Consider the following 19,342-nt stretch of genomic DNA (forward strand, 5'->3'; position numbering starts at 1 on the left):
TGTATCTGTGACTGCAGAGTTCTCTGTTCACTCGTCGAGAGAGAGCTTGAGCACCAGCAAAAGACCAGTTACATCTAACGCTGTCCACAGCCTTCTGTGGAGCCAGGGCTCTGATGGATAAACATCCTCCTGCAGGTTCAGCTGTGGCAGCCTAAAACATTGCTGCCCCCTCTTGTCCATCCCAGCCTCTGCTAGGGATCACTGCTTCATAGCTAGAACACCTTCACAGCCTGCACCTTAGTTGCTCCAATTCTCAACTCAATGTGTTAGTTTAAACCCCTGATGAAGGTGGGTTCTTGCCAGGACTTTTTTTTTTTTTTTTTTTAAGGCAGAAAACTCCACCAGAATTTTCCAGCTGTGAACTGCTGGGGCTGAAGCACCTGCACATGGCCCTTTCTGCGGTGCCACCGGTTGGTAACATGCAGAGGAGCAAGCAATGTCCGAGATCACTGCAGCAAGATTTGCTAAACAATCCTGATCCAAGTTGAAGAGGTTGAATTATTCTTGGTTAAAGAGGCTATAATTCTACTTGAGACCAGAAACAGGGTAAGTCCTCAGCAAGTTAACTCGGATATCTGTATAGCACTGTAGTGCTTAGCTGGAAAGCTTTCATGTCACTCGTAGCTTAAAATGTGACATACAGCAAGGTAAACCATCGCCATATAAAATTACATAAGCTGGGAAAGCCACGGTTGCCCTAAACATCTGGGCGGAACATCTTGGAACCAAGCTAAGTGTGCCCTATCTTGGGAAATGTTACCCAAGTTACAGTCCAGACAGGTTTACTCCCAAGAAATCTAGTAACTTATCTGCAATTTCTTAGAGACTAGTTACTTCTCAGGTTTTGCCATGACTTACCCCTGATTAAAGGCCTAAATAAAAACCAGCATAAAAGAATAAGTGTACGAGGGGAATTTGAGTAGGCTCAGGCACAGTTTCCGTATTTCCCTGTGTTCGGGAGTGCTTGGGTTTTAGTTGGGTTTATTAATGAAATTTAAATTGTGAATAAATCTTGAATGTTGATGCAAGCTCATCCGTGCTTTACAAAAGAATTGCCTAAACTGGCTTCTGGGAAGAAGCAGGCTCTGAAAAGGGACCTAAATTATTTTTCTAAATGGCTATTAATTGTAAAGATAATATTTTTCTTACCACAATATATAACGTAAGTCTGTCATGTTCAGAGTCATTTCAGCGATTATTTTTTTTTCCTTTTAAACACTGGAATATTCTTTTGCTTAGAATATGCCCATTACAGAAAATGTTTATGGCAACAGCAGAACACAGTTCTGCCTGACACATAGCTACATAAATGACTGCCTTCACAGAAACAAGGATAGTGAGGTGCTGTATTCATCACCTAAATACTATAGAGAGAGACCTGCTGTGGAGTGTGGAAAACATACACAGGAATGACCTGCAGAGTAAGGAATAAGCTTAATTTCCTACTTCCCCTCCTTCTTTCACTTTCCAAGTCTTAGAAAACCCCCCAACAGTTGCAAACACCCTCCACTGATTGCCTCTGGCTGACCTTCATAATGGCATGTTCCTTTCACTACAGTGGTCCTCCACCACCTTCATTTTGTGCCCTGCCCCAAACCCTGGGGCCGAGGGTCCCCGCACTGCACTCCGGGGGAAGCCTCCACTGCACAGCTAGGGCTGGGGCTGCGCAAGCTTTTCTCCCATTGCTCTGACATTTTCTTTGGTGTGCAATAGATTTATAGCTAGCTTTTAGAGCTGTAGGTCTTTAAATGGCCTTCAATTGGGAAAAAAAAAATCCAAAACCACAATTCTTCATAATTACCCACTAACGAGAAGCAATTGATCATTAACTTTCATGCTCTGATCTTCCACAAGCAGACTTTCCAGATACTCCAAATTAATAATTTTCTTAGCAATTCACAGATAAAGTTAGTAGGAAGGAGTTACCTTGTGGGATTTGAGAACTGCAGCAAGCCTTTGGCTGAAATACCCTTCCTTTGCCTGCCTCAAATCTGTAAGGTTCCAAAACGAAAACTTGTAGGTGAAGCATTAGTCACATCAGAATTAAAACTCCCAGCAACCTGTACGCGCCCAGCACGCCAGACTCACATCATCTCCTTGAGCTCACCCTCACACACCCCTTCCCCGACCACATTAAGTCCCTTTTAGCAAGAGACTCCCACCAGGGTCATGAGTCAAGCAGGCTTGACTAAAAATATTCTCCAACACTGTCCCTCATCTGCCTCACTGTTGTCCACCTCATCCTCTGCCTTGATGCTGGATATCCTTCAAGATTCCAAATTGTTTGCAAAGCGCCTACTGCTACCAGTGCTAGCACCTGCAAACTCCAGGAGACAGCTACATCCTAGCACGGGGCACAAACCTGCATGGCAGCTGTTTGTAGCTGAGGGATCCTCCTCCTCAGTAGTTATTTTACTCCCCCGGTTAGACTAAACTAACTCCAGGTACTTCTGTTTATTCACTATTCATAATTCAAATACAAGTGAAATTAGAAGGATCTAGAACAGCAATCTAGTTAAGAACTTTAATGAACGTGAATAGCGTTTTAGAAATAAAGTCTATTATAAAGCACTTGAACTAATTAAAAGTTTATTCCCTGCCCAAAACCCTTAGCATTCTGCATTAAGAAAGTAAAAGCCTTTTAAAGAAAGCCTTAAAATTCTGAACTGCTGCAGGTAAGATCTGAACAGGCACCAGTGAAACTAGCCACATGTGCTATCATATCTCATTTAGTAGCACAAACAAGGAAAGAACAGTTAAAGACACCTATATCCTGACGAAAAAATATTCTTCTTTATTATGGGTGAAGCCATTTCACAGTGAACAAGGTGAAAATTTTGGATGCATCAGCTCTTCAAGATCTCAGAAAAACTACAGATGTTCCACATACTTCTTTCCAAGCAACACTGGCCAACAATTAAAATAATAGTTAAAAAAACCCAACAAACCCCAATCTTCAGAACTAACTGCTGAGGCAGAGAAGGCCTAGCTTATCTTCTCCAGGAGAACCTGTGCACTGGACTTTGAACTAATGTCTTTTTTTCCCTTGTTTACACAAGGAAAGTTTTTTTAATACCATCTTAATAGCATTTTTAATTAATCAGAAATATACATAAATAATAGATTTCCAGAAGCCTGATGGAGCCTGAGCTAATTATAATCTAAAATAACAATGTAATTCCTAAGGGGATGCGTTATCTTTACATGGTCCTAGCTTGGTCTCGGTCAAACACAGCAAAAGAGTAAACTGCTACGTCAGAGGTTAAAACCAGAGAAAAATACCCAAATCAAACAGAAGAGCACGCTGCTGAGGAGACAGAAAATACTTGCAATCAAAGGGTGACACAGCATGGGTGTTTTATCAATCTTGCAGGAGTCCAGCCAGTGACCCTGCCAAGGGGTTCTCCACGCTCCTCCCTGCGGCCGGGGCTGCTCCACCTGCAACCGGCAGAGAAAGACTCACCAGACCGTCCTCACTCACGCCAGCCCCGGCGCTGGCACGGGCGGCAGCAGGGCCCCGGCTCACCCCAGCCCAGCGTGACTGAAGCAGGTGCCAGCTATTTTTATGTCTAAACTGCCATATACATCTGACCTGCTATTAAGTTCAAAGGGAGAAGCAGCCGGAGCAACGCCACTGGGAAGGCAAAGCGATGCGCTCCCAGGTCATCGGTGGAGAAAGGGAGGCTACGGCTGGGAGGGGGGATGTGGTCACGGCCCTGAAACGCCTGGCGGGCTGCAGGAACGGTCTGCTCCAACGCCATAAACCAGCGGCTGCCTGATGCTGCACAACCTGCGAGATGCCAAAAAGCCCTGACCCCTTCCTCCCCACGCATCATCACACAGCCCACTTCTGACGGGTAGCACGCGCTTGCTTGGGCTGATCTCAACATTTCTGGACACTGAAACGTGTGCACAGTTTGTAAATAAAGGAGTGTGGCACTGAATTAATAAATTTTGAAGTTCCACATGACAGGGCGCTGAAGTAATAGTCTAATCTCAAACTGATTTAAACGTGTTAACTGATTCACCAGTTCATTCTCACACCACAGATCTCAAAGGACTATTTGGAACATAATCAAGTGGCTAACTATGTGCAAGGAATCGTGTCCACAGCAGATCATCAGCAAATTGAGAATTACTTCAAAATCCATTTCAAGTAAATCATTCTCCCATTACAAAAATCTCATCTTCTAAGATTAGAGATCTTTTGGAAGATTATTCATTCCTTCATCTCACACTTAAAAGGATGCCAGAATTACTAGATCCTGGACTGTAACTGAAGCCATTCAGTGCAAGCAGCTTTCCTATCAAGGGACCATCTTTTCAGTGAGATCCATTATATATCCTAGGGTTTGATTGAGGTATTTAGTATCTTTTTTTTCTCCCATAAACACAAGAGCTGAGCAGTTTTCTAATCTCTGAGATTGTAAATGCCCAGCTTCTACAGCTGCAGTAATTAAACCAACTTCTCATTCCATTACCCACATAAAGTCTCTTCCTCGGCATCTGCTCTATTCCCACATTGCACTCTTAAATCAAACCAAGACAAGCTATTTTCTAAGATCAGCTGACTTGTCTCTCCTTCAAAATCACTGCAGCCAAAATGACTCTGAGCAAATATGAAGCATCTTGCTAAATATCCAAAAGGTCTCTTTTTAAAAAAAAAAAAAGTAGACGTCAATGCAAGTGGTTATTTTTAGCACCTGAGTTGTTCTATATTTATTCCTTTATGTCTATCTAAAAAAAAGCATGATCTCTGATGAAGCATTACCAGAAAATAAATTCTACTGGGAAGTCTGCTTTATGAATCCTAGCTACACGAGCTCTGCAACAAGTACATCACGCCACCCGTTCAACCATACAAGTCTAAGGGTTATGAGCGTACACAGAAGAATGTTTCCTCCGTTTCAAAGAGGTCTTAAAAAAAAACCCCAAAACAAACCAAAACGCAAACAAACCAACGAACCCAGAAAGCAAACTCCTCAGCATAATCTTTTTGTCATTCTGCTTAGATGCAAAACTTCAGACTCATGCTTAAAAACTGCCACCTTTAACTGCCACCCCCCTCCCCCAAAAATCAAGACACCTTGTGGGTAAGCTGCCAAAACAAACCTACCACCTCCAACTCCAGGACACACCATACTTCAACAAAACCTCAAGTCAGCAGCAAAAGCAATAGCTCAGGTCATACAAATATTCAGGCAATAAAAGACTATTTATCTCTTATTCTCTTTCCTTAGAGCTTCTTGCCCTGAAGGCTCTTACCCCGTTATCTTCAACATATTTACTCTACCCCAATAACCTTGTGCCTCTGATCTTATGCAAATTATCTGAAGACTTATTTTCAAGGACAGGATACAGATTATCAAAGGTGTGGGTTATTTGTGTGGGAAGAGATACGTCAGGCAGGAAAAGCAGAGCTGTGTCAAGGAAGCTTCTCCTAGTTGTAGTAAACTTTCATTAAAAGAGAAAGAGAAAGTAGTTTAAGACAGGGTCTTATATCCACAAAATTGGGAAGAAAACTTGTATTTTGAAGCTAAACTTATTTCAGTTTCCTGCTCTAGAAAGATACCTGTTATCTACCCACAGTTATTTTAGATTTTTACATCAGATTTTTTGCATTTTGCATTTGCTAGATCTCTTGACGTACTCATCAAAAGAGCAAAAGTTGGGGTAGGAATGGGGAAAGATGATACGTACCTCTGTATATAAACTTGAAACTTCTCTCTCCTCTGACCTTGAAGGACTCAGTCTTCCTTCCAGGTATTCCCTACCTACAAGACAGACATGTCTCATCACTCAGCCATACCCTCCAAGTATTTTTCCAACTGGCATTACCTACACATTGACAGCTCTCCAATCCCAGGGTAAACAACAGACAGTTGAGGGACTCCAGAGTACGAAACTATACCAGAAACATCTCAGCACACACACTGATATCAGGCGAGTAAGTTTGGTCAGTGGCAGGTTGTTATTACTTTCATACAGTGCAAATCACCTGAGTCTGCAACTTGCCACAAGGTAAAAGTATGGATTTTCAAAAAATTATAGGCTTTCCCAGTTAAAAATACATGTGCCTCAATTACCTCAATCTCAGACTGATCCTTGTATATTTGTCTTTGAAGACCTTGCACTGCATCACTATTGCACTATGGAAGCCAGCAAGACTTCAGGTTAATTTTACGCCATTTTAAAACAAGCTGCTCTGAAGGCTTTTAACTGAGCAAACCCACCTAACTCTCCTATCCAGTTTTGAAATATTTTTTTCTCTACTGATTAAAATGTTTCCCATGCAGCTGTGATTTCATTTTAGTTTTCTGTAGAAAACTAAAGACAAGGAAATAGCTAGTTTGAATTCAAGAATCCTCTCCTCGTAGCCACATAAAATTCACAAAAAAAGGAAATTCTCTCACTGTTGCCAGCTCCTCCTTTACTACCAAAAATAGTTTCTTTATCTTTGTAAAGTACCCCAAAGCAAGGCAACAGAAGCATCCAAAACCTTAGAAAGAGAGAAATCAAATGCTGTATATCCTCTCTGGTTATTAAAAACAAAACAAAAACTACATACACTAACCAAAAGAAAGTCAGTGTTTGCTTAAGAGAAGCGTATCTGTGGGAAAAGGGACAGCATATCCAATTCACTCTTATTTCCTAGATTAAAAGCCATTGAGTTCACATGACAATTCTTTTAGACAATTTGTCTACCTTTTGTGAATTGGATAATCCCTTTTTCAAAATGGATTAAATTCCAGAATAAGCATGTCAAGAAAAGTTTGTCCAGAAACATACACTGTGAATGAAATGGGTTTTGCCTCTGGCAATCTCCCCTTCTGCTATATTACTTAATGCCCCAATTAAGCTGTTTTATGGTTTTTGTAAGTGCTTGGGTGTCGAACTGAACACATACAACCTGTGCACCAACAGGCCAATGTGCAGCTAGTTATAACCCATTTGTAATTACAGACGCAGAGTTGCTCACATACCCTTCTCAGCACTAGAGCTGTCTGATGTGCTTCTCTGAGCAGACCCATGCAGACATCCTGCAGATATGAGCTGGTTCTTTAACACGGGCCACGAACACAAAACTCACAAGGACACATCCAGCCGGCAACCTCCTGCATTAACACCCCTGATTCCAACCCAGGTAAGTGCATTGCTTTTCTACACCCGTTGCTAGGGAAGGAGGATGTATGCGCATGAGTCTTCAAGCTGAATTACAGAGCACTGATTTTGGGTCTGTCTGCAGAGAGACAAACAAACAACAGCGGTCTGACTGGGAAGGCTGTCATGCCTTTAAAAGCCATTCCACAAGGGCAGAAGATTGCTATTGCTCATAGCACGGCAAGCAGCTAAACTAGAAAGCATCTCTCCACTCCTTGCCCTGTACAAAAGCCTTCCTCAGTCCTGCTGACCAAGCACACCTGCACACACCATATTCTGCTAACACAGCCCACAAAGGCCCTGACTATGTCTCCCTCCTTCCCCAGCGTAGCAGCACAACCCCAAAGCACACGAGCCTAGGTGACCCCTTGATCCAGGCGGGCTGTTGTGTGGCATAGAGCAGATTCACAACAGTTACTGATGGGATGCCCTAAAAGGCCACCAGATATTCCCAACTAGTTCTTCCTTCAATGCATGCCAGAAAAAAAACAAAACAAAACAAAAAAAACCCCAAGGGATCAACATTTTGGGGGGAGCCCTTTTCCTTCCTTTTCACTCTCTGGTTCTCCCCCTCCCCCTGCGCTTCTCTGCCTTCCTCCGCTGCAAATGTGAGCAGGTCGCAGGACAGATTCCTGCACTACAGCACTGGCGACAGCAAAGAGGTAATTACCATGCGTGGTAGGATATGCTATTCAGAGTTCAACTTCACCCATCCCTTACAGGAGGAGCAAAAATGGGTCCATCGGCTTATACTGCCTTCCATCTCCTGCTGCTGCTCCCACTACGCTGCAGAAATCTGTCTTCACAAACCTGAGGAAACTAGTCAGAGCCCTGCATTATACGCAAACAGCAAGGACCAAACAGTTTGTTTTCCTCTCCTCCATAAGGTCCTCTGATGTAGAGGAGGTCTCAGAGGCAAAGACAGCCCCTATTCACCAACCCCCGGCATCTTATCCTGAAGTTTCTGAAGGCGGGGGGGCAACGTACGCAGTAGCAGGACAACCCATTGCAGCACCTCTAGTCTGAGGGGGTACTTAAGAGGGGAGGAGGAGAGAAGAGAGGAGGGAGACCCTGGGCTGGCACAGGGACTCAAAGCAGGCCCAACAAAGGGTTTTGGTTCAGCTCAATGCCAGATGGGCAGAGCCGTGCAAGGTGGCAGCTCCTGCAAAGTCCTTCATCTCCATCCAGAGTCCCCACCTCAGGATCACAGACACCAGCGGGTACAGCAGTGCAGGAGGGAGGGGAAGGCTGTCAGCCCTACTGACAGAGGACACATCCCCCCCGGGCCACATAGCTTCTGCCTAAGTATTTAAGTTGGGCCAAGAAGACGGAGCGTAACAACAGGCTCCATATACCTATGGCTGACAAGACTCCTTCTGTTATCACAACTCTAGAAGAGGTCTCTGCCCTTCTAGTTAACATTAATAAAAATAATCCTGGGCTAATCCCTCAAAGGCACACTTGGGATACAGGACACCTGTGTGGTTTGTTATATTCCTTGGCTATTCTCATCCTAAAAATTCTAGGCACCACTGCCTTCCCTCACCAACCTCTTCCCTTGAGATGGCAGCAGCTAATACAGATCTTACCAAACCTGCCTTGCCTTCCCTTCCCCACCCCAGCAAAGCAGAGTGACTCTGCCCCTCAAGCCCACTCCCCCTCCTCTGAATGGCAAACCACTCTGTCCCACGAGGTCTCCTCAAATGAACGTGACAGCAGTCACAGGCACAAACCTGGACACGAGGAAGCCCAGCAAAAATGCTGTCAAGACTAATCAAAAGGGACAAAAAGGGGTGGTTGATTTGAGTGCCACCAGGAACAGAGTGCACAGAGTGCTTTTTATTCAGCACAGACATGTTCACACACTAATAAGTCATGGCACGTAGTTTTGTTCCCCCATTCTGCTCTGTCTGCTCCCAGCCACTGATCACAGTGGTTTTCCTCTGTGATAAGCGTCCTAGATGAGTGCCATGCTGGGTGCTCCAACTTTCTGAAGCAGATGTGGGAGGCTGAAATTACAGCCTCAGAAAAGGTTCACCCACATGCTTAGTGTCCACAGCAGCCACCTGTGACTCAGAGGGCACCAGGTATATTTATGCGTCACCTTTTGTGCAGGCAGAACCAGGCAGCACATTCCACCTCAGCAAGGCAAGATAGGAGGCCATGGCCTGGAAATACCCTTTCATGCTCTGAAGCCAGCAGGACTAACAAAGGGCTGCCCCCACTGTTTACTTAACACCGGTCCTGGGCCAGGCACCAGGCTGAAATCAATACTGCTCACACTGCCTGGGGATCCGCAGAAGGCAAAGGCCCAGGTTATCTTGTTGATAACTCCCACTACACAAAGGTAAAAGGTTTGGAAGATAGCCTTGGAAACCTTGATCATAACTATACCCAGACCGGACTTGCTCACCCCACATCAGCTCACCACTAGTGGTAGGAACTGAGGGTCACGAGACTTTACAGATGACAGTCACTCTTTTGCGCAAGGTCTGGGCTGCTAAAATTTCATTCGGTGGCAGCAGAGATGCTGTACCATCTGATGGCAGAACGCCTTGACCGTGCCTCTTCACACACGAAAGCTCTGTGCCCACTGCTGGTCATTTCATGTCTCGAGAACAATGGCATCCTCCTGGACCAGGCTTCTCCACCAAGGCCAGAGAAAAAGCAACTGCAAAACTTCAGAGAAAGCTCTTACTTCTGCCTTCTTCCCCAAACAACAGGTTGTCCAGGAAGGCGAGAGTCTGGTCTTCTGGGTGTGCTCCTGGAGCAGTTGATGGTGAAAAACATCCATCTCCCCTGACATCACTAATCTCAAGAGTCAAAAGGGGATCCAGGCAGCAGGTTGCATAGGTCACTCAAGCGAGCAGGAAGAGAAATAAAGTTTGTTCCCACAAGAGGCTTACACAGACGCTACTGAGGGCAATGACATGCTATCATCCCTGCAAAACAGGGGAGAGGACAATTTGACACTTCCTGGAGCAACAGTCCAAAGAGCAGAGGTTAGTGGAACAGCTTTCCTTCAGAGAGCTCTGCAGCACATGCAGAGGGAGGACGGTCAGTCTAGGGAGCAGGCTCACTCAAATTCAAAGAACGTTAAGTGGACAAAGCAAGTAAAACTGAAATCACATCTCCTGCCCTGCTCCTACTGCCCTGCATGCGCGGTTAATGCAGACATGGCCAGCCACAACTCCCCTGGCAAAGAGATTCTCTCCCCCGTAGAGAAGAATCCACAGAGCGCAGCTCCAAAATCCCAGCCAAAGCCCAGCATTGGCACCGTGGGGAAGAGACAACTTCTGCTAAAAAACATTATGAGTATTACGTGCCATACTGCAGTACAGTTCTGTTGCTTGCGGTTTTTGTTTGTCTTAATAAATTTTTGCGTCAGGTATCTGATGGACAGATGCCTTTTCAATCTCCCCTTCCCTACAATATGTACCTTTGTTATTGTGGTTATAATCACCACAACTACTAGAAAAAACAGGGATTAGCACATTTATTTGAACAACTGATAAGGACAGAAAAGCATACCATATAGTCCTTTGATTTCCAGTTTGAGCAATATCCTGAGTCTGAACATTTCACATGGGTGTATTTTCGCCCTTTCTCCTCCAAACATGACATTCAAAAACCCAGAGGTTATCAAACACAGAGCTAGTATTAATCAGCCTCTCAGGATCTGAATCCCACGGGCTCAGGGCAAATTGCTGTAGAAGCCTACTTCTTCTTCAGTGGACTTTGTGCTGATTCACAAGCCACATGAAGAGTTTAAGGCAAGGGTAGGACTCCATTTTGGCACATACCCTGCCAGGCAATGCAGCCACTGCTACTTGAGGCACTACTCTACAGCTAGACCAATGCTGCTAGAAGAAAGGCCAGAAGGCCAAGCTTGGTCCAAAACAAGTCAGGGGGCAAGCCAACAGCTAAGCAGGGTGGATGACAAGGGCTTCAGTCCTTATAATCGTTGTTTTTGGACCTTTCTTACAGAATTGTCCTCTTGGGTCCCACAGCAGTCAGAGCACTCCAGCAGGTAACCCCACCGACTGCTTTGCTGATCGACCCGCTAATTCCCAAACATGGTCCCTTTCTGCCTTGCCGTGAACCATCACCAGCCTCCCACACAAGGACTCAGCTACAGACATGCACAGAAAATGTCTACTGCCCTGACCCTTCCTGTCCTCCATGATTCTGGATGGGTACCTAAGTCCTACATAAAGGAGATATCAATGGATGGAGGGAATGTTTGCTCACATCCAGGCTCACCCTGATATGAGGAGATTGTAAGGGCTCTCCAAAACCGAGGGAGGTGAGGAACAATATTTTAACTGAGGGGGGGGAAAAAAACCCAAATCTTTATCGTTATTTCTAGAGACTGGAATAATTTTTCAGTAATTTCTTGTTCTATTTCTGTGCTTTCCCAGCTCCCACACTAGATGTGCATGCTGACCAAGAGCATTTATCAGCCACTGAAATCTGAGAGATACCAGATCTCACACACACTCACATTATCACCACCTATATATAAATCCTCTGGTGGACCTCAGTGTTTGCTCCCCAAAGAGGGAAGAAACAGCTGCAGACCAAAAGGAAAAAATCTCTTTATCAGGCAGTTCACTTCTCTTCTAGGGGGTTTGAGTAGCAGACAACAGGGAACAACCAAATTGGGGGGCAGGGACGAAAGGAACCAAAAAGGTCAGTGTAGGGAATGGACTAAGCAGATCTGGCAGCTGCCTGCAAAAGGGGACAGAAATGGCTCCACCTCCAAATGGGATAACAGGACCCTCAGAAACACTGAGGATAAATCCTGACCAGAGATGTACACTAATACCTTAGTACCATTCATTCCTGTTCATGTTTGGACAATACTCTGAAGCCTGGGGAAGGGACTAATTTGAGCACAGCTAATCACTGGGCTGATGAAATCAGCTCACCAGTGTGCATTCTCCTTAGGGAGAGAAGAGAGAATTGGCAGAGGACAGCGCTGCAGAAGATAGCAACGTGAGGAAACAGCTGCTGAGTTTGATGCAGGAGCAGCCCATAGTGTGGAAAACATTTTGGTGCAGTGTTCTTGGCCAAAATCATCATCCCCAGCCAAGCACATTCTACAGCATGTAAGGAACAAGCACATTGCCTTCAGAAATCCAGAGGATTTCCAACTCCAAAATGCTGGAACAGCAAAACCCAAGGCTTTTGCTACTGCACATGCAAGCAAGAGCAAGACAGAAAACACTCTCTATCACATGGCAAAGATCAAGGGAAACCTATATCAATGCAGTCCTCTTAAGGATAGTGTCAATCATGTGCATGCAAAAGCAATGAGCTTGTGACATATCTACATCTGTATTTCATGAAACCTGTTCTAATTTGAGGATAGTTTTTGCGGCAGCTTGACGTCCACTGGCTTAAGGTCTGCATTGTTAACTTCACTCAGTAACCTTTCATAAGATTAAATGCAAAATAACCTCTAAGTGTTTTCTATAATATTATTTTATAAAAACTTTAAAAACCCTCAGACTAGAACAGGCGTGCAAAGCCCCAGGTAGAGCCACTATACAGTCCCATGGATTCTTGCCTCTTCAGTGTGTTGCAGAGGTTACTGCACCTCTTCTGCTAAATGAGGCTTCCACCTTTCCCCCTTCCCACTCCCCTCGCTGACAAGCTCAAGCACCCAAAAAGCAGCCCTCAAGACTGCAGCGCCAAGCCTTGCCATGAACGCTCTCCCTACAATCCTCCAGGCTGCCAATCCGCCTTAGAAAAACACTGCTTGGGAAATGCTGAAGTCATGGGAATGGCAAGCAAGCCATGGCCCAGAGCAACCATCGGAAAAATGTCTTTCTATAGAAGTAGTTCTCTTCTCGTTGACAAAGATGCTGGAATGAGTTTAAGGATCCTGACATCATGGGCCTCTGCTAGTTAGTGAATTTCCAAAAAGATTAAGGACAATTCTCTACTGACACACCAGGAAGCCTGGTTGGGAAAGGGAAGGCTCAACTACCAGTGACCCCAAGACACTCTTGGAGCCACTGTTACACTAATGCCCTTCAGCCTACTGCCAAGCAGCTCTTTACATGAAAAGCAGATGCTGTACTGGGAAGCAACGGATCAGGAGCAGTGATACACAGCAATTTCCCAGGCAGCCACGGCTGCACAGCCAGCCAGGCAGAGGGCAACCATCACATCCGTGTGCTCCCGCGCAGAGCTCCCCTGCACCAGCACCAGCGCTGCCAAGCTGACCTTCAGCACGCAGAGGCTGTGCCCCCACCGGCAGCTGCCCTTGTCCTGGGCAGCTATCTCTACCGATCACGCCGTAATCATTTCCATATGCAAAAACATCTCCAGGAGAGGCTGCTGCAGGTAAGGGCATCCAAAAGCAGCAGTTCGATTTCTTCCTCCACCCATATCAGCCGAGCAGGCACAGCAGCTGAACAGCCTGAGCAACCAGGCTGCGCAATCACACACACGCGTGCTGCAGGTTAAATATCTTAATGATTCTCAGGATCATGCCACCAAGCAATGGTTCCACCTTGCTGTCTGACAGCAACCCAAAAACGGAAATGGAAAGGATAGAAGAATCACAGGAACCAGTATTTGAGCTCACATTTGGAGAAATCTGGCATCCTTAGAAAAGCTTCCTACAACACACTGGAAAGTGAATCGCAGAGCACAGAGACCAAACAGCAGGTAAGAGAAGTGCCCACGGTTTGCTAATCTTGCAAAGCCAAGCTGCCATGCAAGTGTATTAATTCGAAGAGAGGTAGCTCAAAGCCATCAGGTGGACATGTTCTGGATTATTTCACTTTTATGACAAACTTTATGCAAATATATGCCTGCACAGAAGTATTTATGTGGAACAAGCCCTTATCTAAAATGTATTATCAGTACTTCATATGAAAATCTAGCACCACTATTAAAAAAACAACCTGCACAAGCTGAATTTTTTACTCATCACACACAATAAAGCTCCCAGGTACTCTTGCCTGCAAGAGGAATTTTGATAAATAAGCACTGTTCTCTAACTGGCTTTTTTCGGTTACAAAGATTTGATCAGCATCCTCCTGCCCCTCCAGCCAGGTCACAGATCAGTTACATTAGACTCATAATAAAAGGTACAAGCCAGCTTCAGCTTGATGGCCTTTATTTCCAAGCTGCCTTAATGGGACAGAGAAATCTTATGGAACAAAAATACATTTCACATTTTTGTTCAACGAAACACTAGCTTACTGCTGGACTACTACAGTCTTCCCACCTGCAACATTTTCAATGACTGGTAATAACCCACCTCCAGGACTGATGTACTTTCCATGCAAAGGCAAAGAACCACGTAATGAAAAACTACAACCGCGAACGTACATATGCTCCAAGGGATTTTCACATAATACAATCTATTTCACCACACAATTTTAGACTTTGAGGAACAAAAGTGGGTTTGTATTCCTATGCCAGACTGGCAGATCCTCTCCTTTCTTTGAAAAAGTAAATAAAACCTGCTCTCAATTCTGTCAGCATAGAGATAAGTATCTAACTTCAGCACAAACTGCAAGTAACCCGATCTTTTAATTTTTCCTAATGCTTCACATGTGTCCCACCAGTGGCATACTAAAGTTTTACTTATTTATTCTTTTTCTGCACAGCAGAAAAGAGCTTTCAGTCTGTGTGAAAGATAATGCCTTGGGTGCTCCCCGTGGGCTTCTTATTTATTGTTCGCTGTAACTTCTTTCTCCTGCTGGCAACTGGAGACTCGTTCACTAGATTTCTGTGATGACAGGTATAGTAAGAGACAAGCAGGTATCTTCTATTGCATCTCTGGACACCTGCTCTGAAAGAGTTTTCTGTTCTTGCGTACTGTTATTTGAATACAGGAATGACCTTTCCAAGGCAAGTGATAGTCTTCCCCAGAAAAGGCTTAGTCCAACTGTCAAATTGAAGGGCGGAAAAAAAACCCCACTTGCTCTCCTCAAATATCTTCCAGAGTTACCTTTGTGAATTGAGAAATCAACAGCCTCCAAGACATATTTCAAGCCCTGCAAATTATAAGGCTTAAAGCAAATGGGGCCTTACTGTTGTAGTACAAATAAAACTATTACACTCTGCCTATCAAGCTTTTAATAATATTGATTCCTGTGTACGAGCCCTGTTGGTTTTTTTCCACTGTTTTTCTTCCAAGTGACCAAAAGGACTACTTTCCCCGCAAAAGCCTTGACAGGCACCTGGAAAAGCAAAGAGGTAGCTTTTTAAAATTCTAAATACTGAGCCACTGAAAACAAAGGGAGTGCTCTACGTACATAGCTCATTCCCAAGCCTGGTGAGGCTCGTGACTTGGGATCATTGCTTCCTCCGAAGCCAGCCTGAAGAGTAGAACCATACTAACAGTCTTCCAGTATTTGCTCAATGGCTTTCAAACCAGTCAGTCCCTCTACTCAAAGGTATAAAAGTTAGGTCCTCGGGAAATGGTGAAGAGGAAAATATGCACATCATCAGAAGCTGGGACAGTCCTTGAGCAATGGGAAGCAGAGCAGGTAAAGGGAATTCCATAGGAGAGGCAGGAGAAGAAACGAGAGCAAACAAAGATGTTGAAGATGCACGGAGGTGCTCGAGAAGCAATGGGGTGAAGTGGGAGAAAGAAACAGGGTAGTTGCTGTAGTGAGGGGCTGATACAAACAGGAGACAGGCTTGTCATGCATCCACATACCCATATCCAGTTCTGCCTTTGGTAGTTCAAGGATTATGTACACAGGCTGAAAAGTGTGCACGGAAGAGCTTCACAAACAATTTTAACCACCAGAAAACAAGTCTTCAGCAGGAGACTCAACAAGGACAGCTGTCTCAAGTTTAAAGAAAAATAAATAAAACCACAAACTTGATCACAGTCTAAGTCCCTGCATGGAAGAAAGTTTTACAGCAGATTAAACCTCAGCTGCTGGAACAAAAGTTTGGTAAACAAGAGCCATCAGCTTCTGGATGAAACTAAAAAAATTAAGGCCACAAGTCATGTACTTCAGCAAAGATCACCAGCCACTACAACAAATTACCAAGGGCCGGGATAGTGTTCATGACTAACCATTTTTTAAATCAAGTCTGGAAGTTTTTAGTGGAGGCAAGTTATAGTTTGCATACAGATTTATGAGACACAGGGTTAACCCTGGGATAATTCCTACACCCTCTACCTTTGGCTTGTGACCCAAGAACCCAATGAGTGGGTGTGTGAAGGGGCTTGGGGACAAAAAAGGAACAGGAAAAGAAAGTAAGATAAAGTATAGAAAGAGACATAGAGGGAAACAAAGAAAACACACTGATAATGAAGTAGAATGAGTAAAAGCAGCCTAAAAAGAGAAAGCAAAAGTATGTACATAATCATTTTATTTCTTTTAGTTGAAGATGCATGGGAGGAAGATAAGAAACAGAACAAGAGAAACCAATTCCATGCAGGAGACCAGGGCTGGAGAGGGGGCAAGGAGGGGCCATGAGGCAAGTTGGTTTGTTTGTTTCCTCAAATCACTGAGTATTTCAAGGGTGAGTTTTCCAAGCGCAAAATTCCCCGTACCAGAGAACCTGGGTCCAGCTTGCCATGAGGTACTCCAACCAGCCTTGCATTGTGTAGGCAGTACACAATGCCATGTGACAATAAGCCAGAAAAACGCTAACCCAAAACATGCCCCCAGTCACACTCACACGTAGCCTGATTCTTCCAGGTGACAAATCCTTACACTTAGTGATCCCCTGTCCTAAAGTCACTGTATTCCTTTGCATGCTGCCTCGATCAATACAGCCGTTGTTTATTCACTTCATTGTTTTGAGCTCCGTGACAAGGTACAGCAGCGAAACTTTACCTGGACACCAGTTCTACGGGGGATCAGATGTGGGCAGACGTTGCGATATATGCGAAAGGAAAGGAGACACCAGGATACCAGGTATAGATACACAAAAGCACAGAAAGAAAGGGACTACCTAGCTGGGCTCCTTCTGTTGGCTTCTTTAAGTAACAACTACAGGATCAAATAACAATAATCAAATTAAAAGTGTTTGCCACATAGTGGTGTAAGTCCAGATCTTTATAGTCAAGAGTAGCTGAAGTGGTAAACCATATAGGACAGATCAAAACATACTGACTGATTCATTAGCCACAGAGGCTTTAAAGCCGGCTGGTTTGTCTCACTTACAGCTCTATCAATGAAAGCAATCAGCCTCTCTGAACACAGCAAGAAAGTTTATTTAGGGCAGCACAGCATGCTTCTCTCACCTCTGCTAGGTATGGGGTGGTAACTTGCTGGGGGAGGCGGACAGAGGGCTCAACTCCTCATCAGATCCGAGTTTACTCCTATCTTTGCTCCAAAAAATCACATCCAGCAAAACACACACAAACAGAAACTTCTAAGTGGATAAACACTGCATAAAAGCTTACACTTTCTGCAACTGAGCACTACCATAGGCAGAAAAAGGCAGAAAATACACACAGCATCATACATACACACAAAAAGTCATGGGCAAAACTCAAACTCAGGGAAAATAAGCCTCCTAAAAGTCTTAGGGGAGTAAAAACAGGGTTTTGGTACGTTCCCTTTTGCTTCCACCTACATGTATGTTTCACCCACACAGCTTCTACCACTCGAGATTTAAAAAACAACACAAAAAACAAAGACAAAAAACCCCCACAATAACCACAGACATTCAAAGACATGTCGTCGTCCCCCTCCGCCCCAGTCCCAAACAGTCTCTTTACAGCTCGTGTAATACTACTCTGGATCAGCACAGTGATCCCCACACTGCATGAAGTGGTCCTAAGCAGTGTTCACTTTGGAGGTATAAGGAAGAGAAACAGGAAAAAAACCTTGCTAATGTAAAGATATACTCGAATGACTACAGAATGACTCAAGGAAAGGGGAATAATTCTTCCTGACCATTAAAGACAGCTGGCAGTTTACTCGTGCCCCATGCGGAAAGGCTTTTAAGTGTTAAACGTCATACTCATAAAGAGACTTATTCCTTCTCGCCTGCACGCTTTCCCCTGCTTCCAATCGCCCTGCTCCTGGGAGCTCCGTTACTTGTGTTAAAAAGAGTATTCCTTTTTAATCTACCTACTGCTTTTCAGATTAATTTCACAGCACGGTTTTTAAAATTTTAAAACCAAAGAAAAAAGATAACACAACATTTGACTGTAAGAAAATAACATTGTCCAAATAAGCCAGTGTTTTATACAGAGAAAGAAAATAATAAAATTGGTTTTTTAAACACAAAGAAGGGCAAAGGAAAAAGAGAAATGAACAGTTAAGTACTGAGGAAGCAGGCTTTTTTTTTTTTTTTTATTTCAGTGTGACACATTTGGGTGCTGCTGTAAGTCCGCCTTCAAGCTCCATGAAAGACAGTCATGGCATCTACATATCAGAAGCCTGTTTTCACACCTCGTTGTCAGTCTAAGCATAGGGGTTAGGTTTCCCCTCATTCTCATTTCCCAGATGCCACAAGAGGCTAAAATGGAACAGTAGAGCCACTTCTCACCATACTCAGAAACTACAAGATTTAAAAAATTTAAAAAAAAAAAAAGAAAAGTGAGATGCCTCTCTACATCTGTCACATTCATTTATTTCTATATATCATGGGAGGCAAAAGCCATCTCCTTATTATCCTCATGGGAAACAGAAATTCATACGTAAAGACAACTTCTAAGTGGATGAGAGATTTAAAAAAGGATTGCTGTTTCAGGAATATGGAACCCATAAAACAATAAAATAATATGAATAATTAAAGGTTAAAATATTTACTGGCACATGGAGAATAAAATTCCACGTTGACAGAGCACCCTAAGTATACCGCATTCAGTGGTAAATACACACGTCAGAGTGGACATCTAGAGGCATTACAGCTTTCCTTTTAGGAGTTCCCAGCTCCGCCTCGCCCCCTAGCACAACTGGCACCTTAAAATATCAAATCCCAATCCGCTTTTAGCGAACCGAGAAAGAAGGCTGCACCACTCTTGCTAGAGAACAGGTAACCCCGCCGCACCCAAGACCTGCAGCTGCTAAATAAGCAGGCAGGCTTGGGCCCGCGGAGGAGGTCCGTGAGAAGCGCTGCTGGCTGACCCACCGCCGGGACCAGGACCGGGACCGCTGCTCCGGGAGGCGAGGAACCACACGGCTTCACCGACGCCTGCACTTCGCGAGACTTCACCTCGCGCCGCTGAGGCTCA

At 44.4% G+C, this 19,342-nt stretch overlaps 1 protein-coding gene across 3 annotated transcripts in view; it reads right to left on the bottom strand.

Moving 5' to 3' along the window:
* The window catches only part of AGPAT3 (1-acylglycerol-3-phosphate O-acyltransferase 3), a 97,851-nt gene that overhangs the window by 60,359 nt on the left and 18,150 nt on the right, over positions 1-19,342 (bottom strand). For 2 of the 3 annotated variants that reach the window (XM_052794552.1, XM_052794550.1), the window contains exon 2: positions 5,701-5,774. The exons of the other annotated variant lie outside the window; for it this stretch is intronic. The gene's annotated coding sequence lies outside the window, so the exon portion shown is untranslated. The remainder of the gene's footprint in view (positions 1-5,700; positions 5,775-19,342) is intronic. 3 annotated transcript variants of the gene reach the window in all.

The sequence above is a fragment of the Harpia harpyja genome, chromosome 8 (assembly GCF_026419915.1).
Source record: "Harpia harpyja isolate bHarHar1 chromosome 8, bHarHar1 primary haplotype, whole genome shotgun sequence".
Taxonomy (NCBI): Eukaryota; Metazoa; Chordata; class Aves; order Accipitriformes; family Accipitridae; genus Harpia; species Harpia harpyja.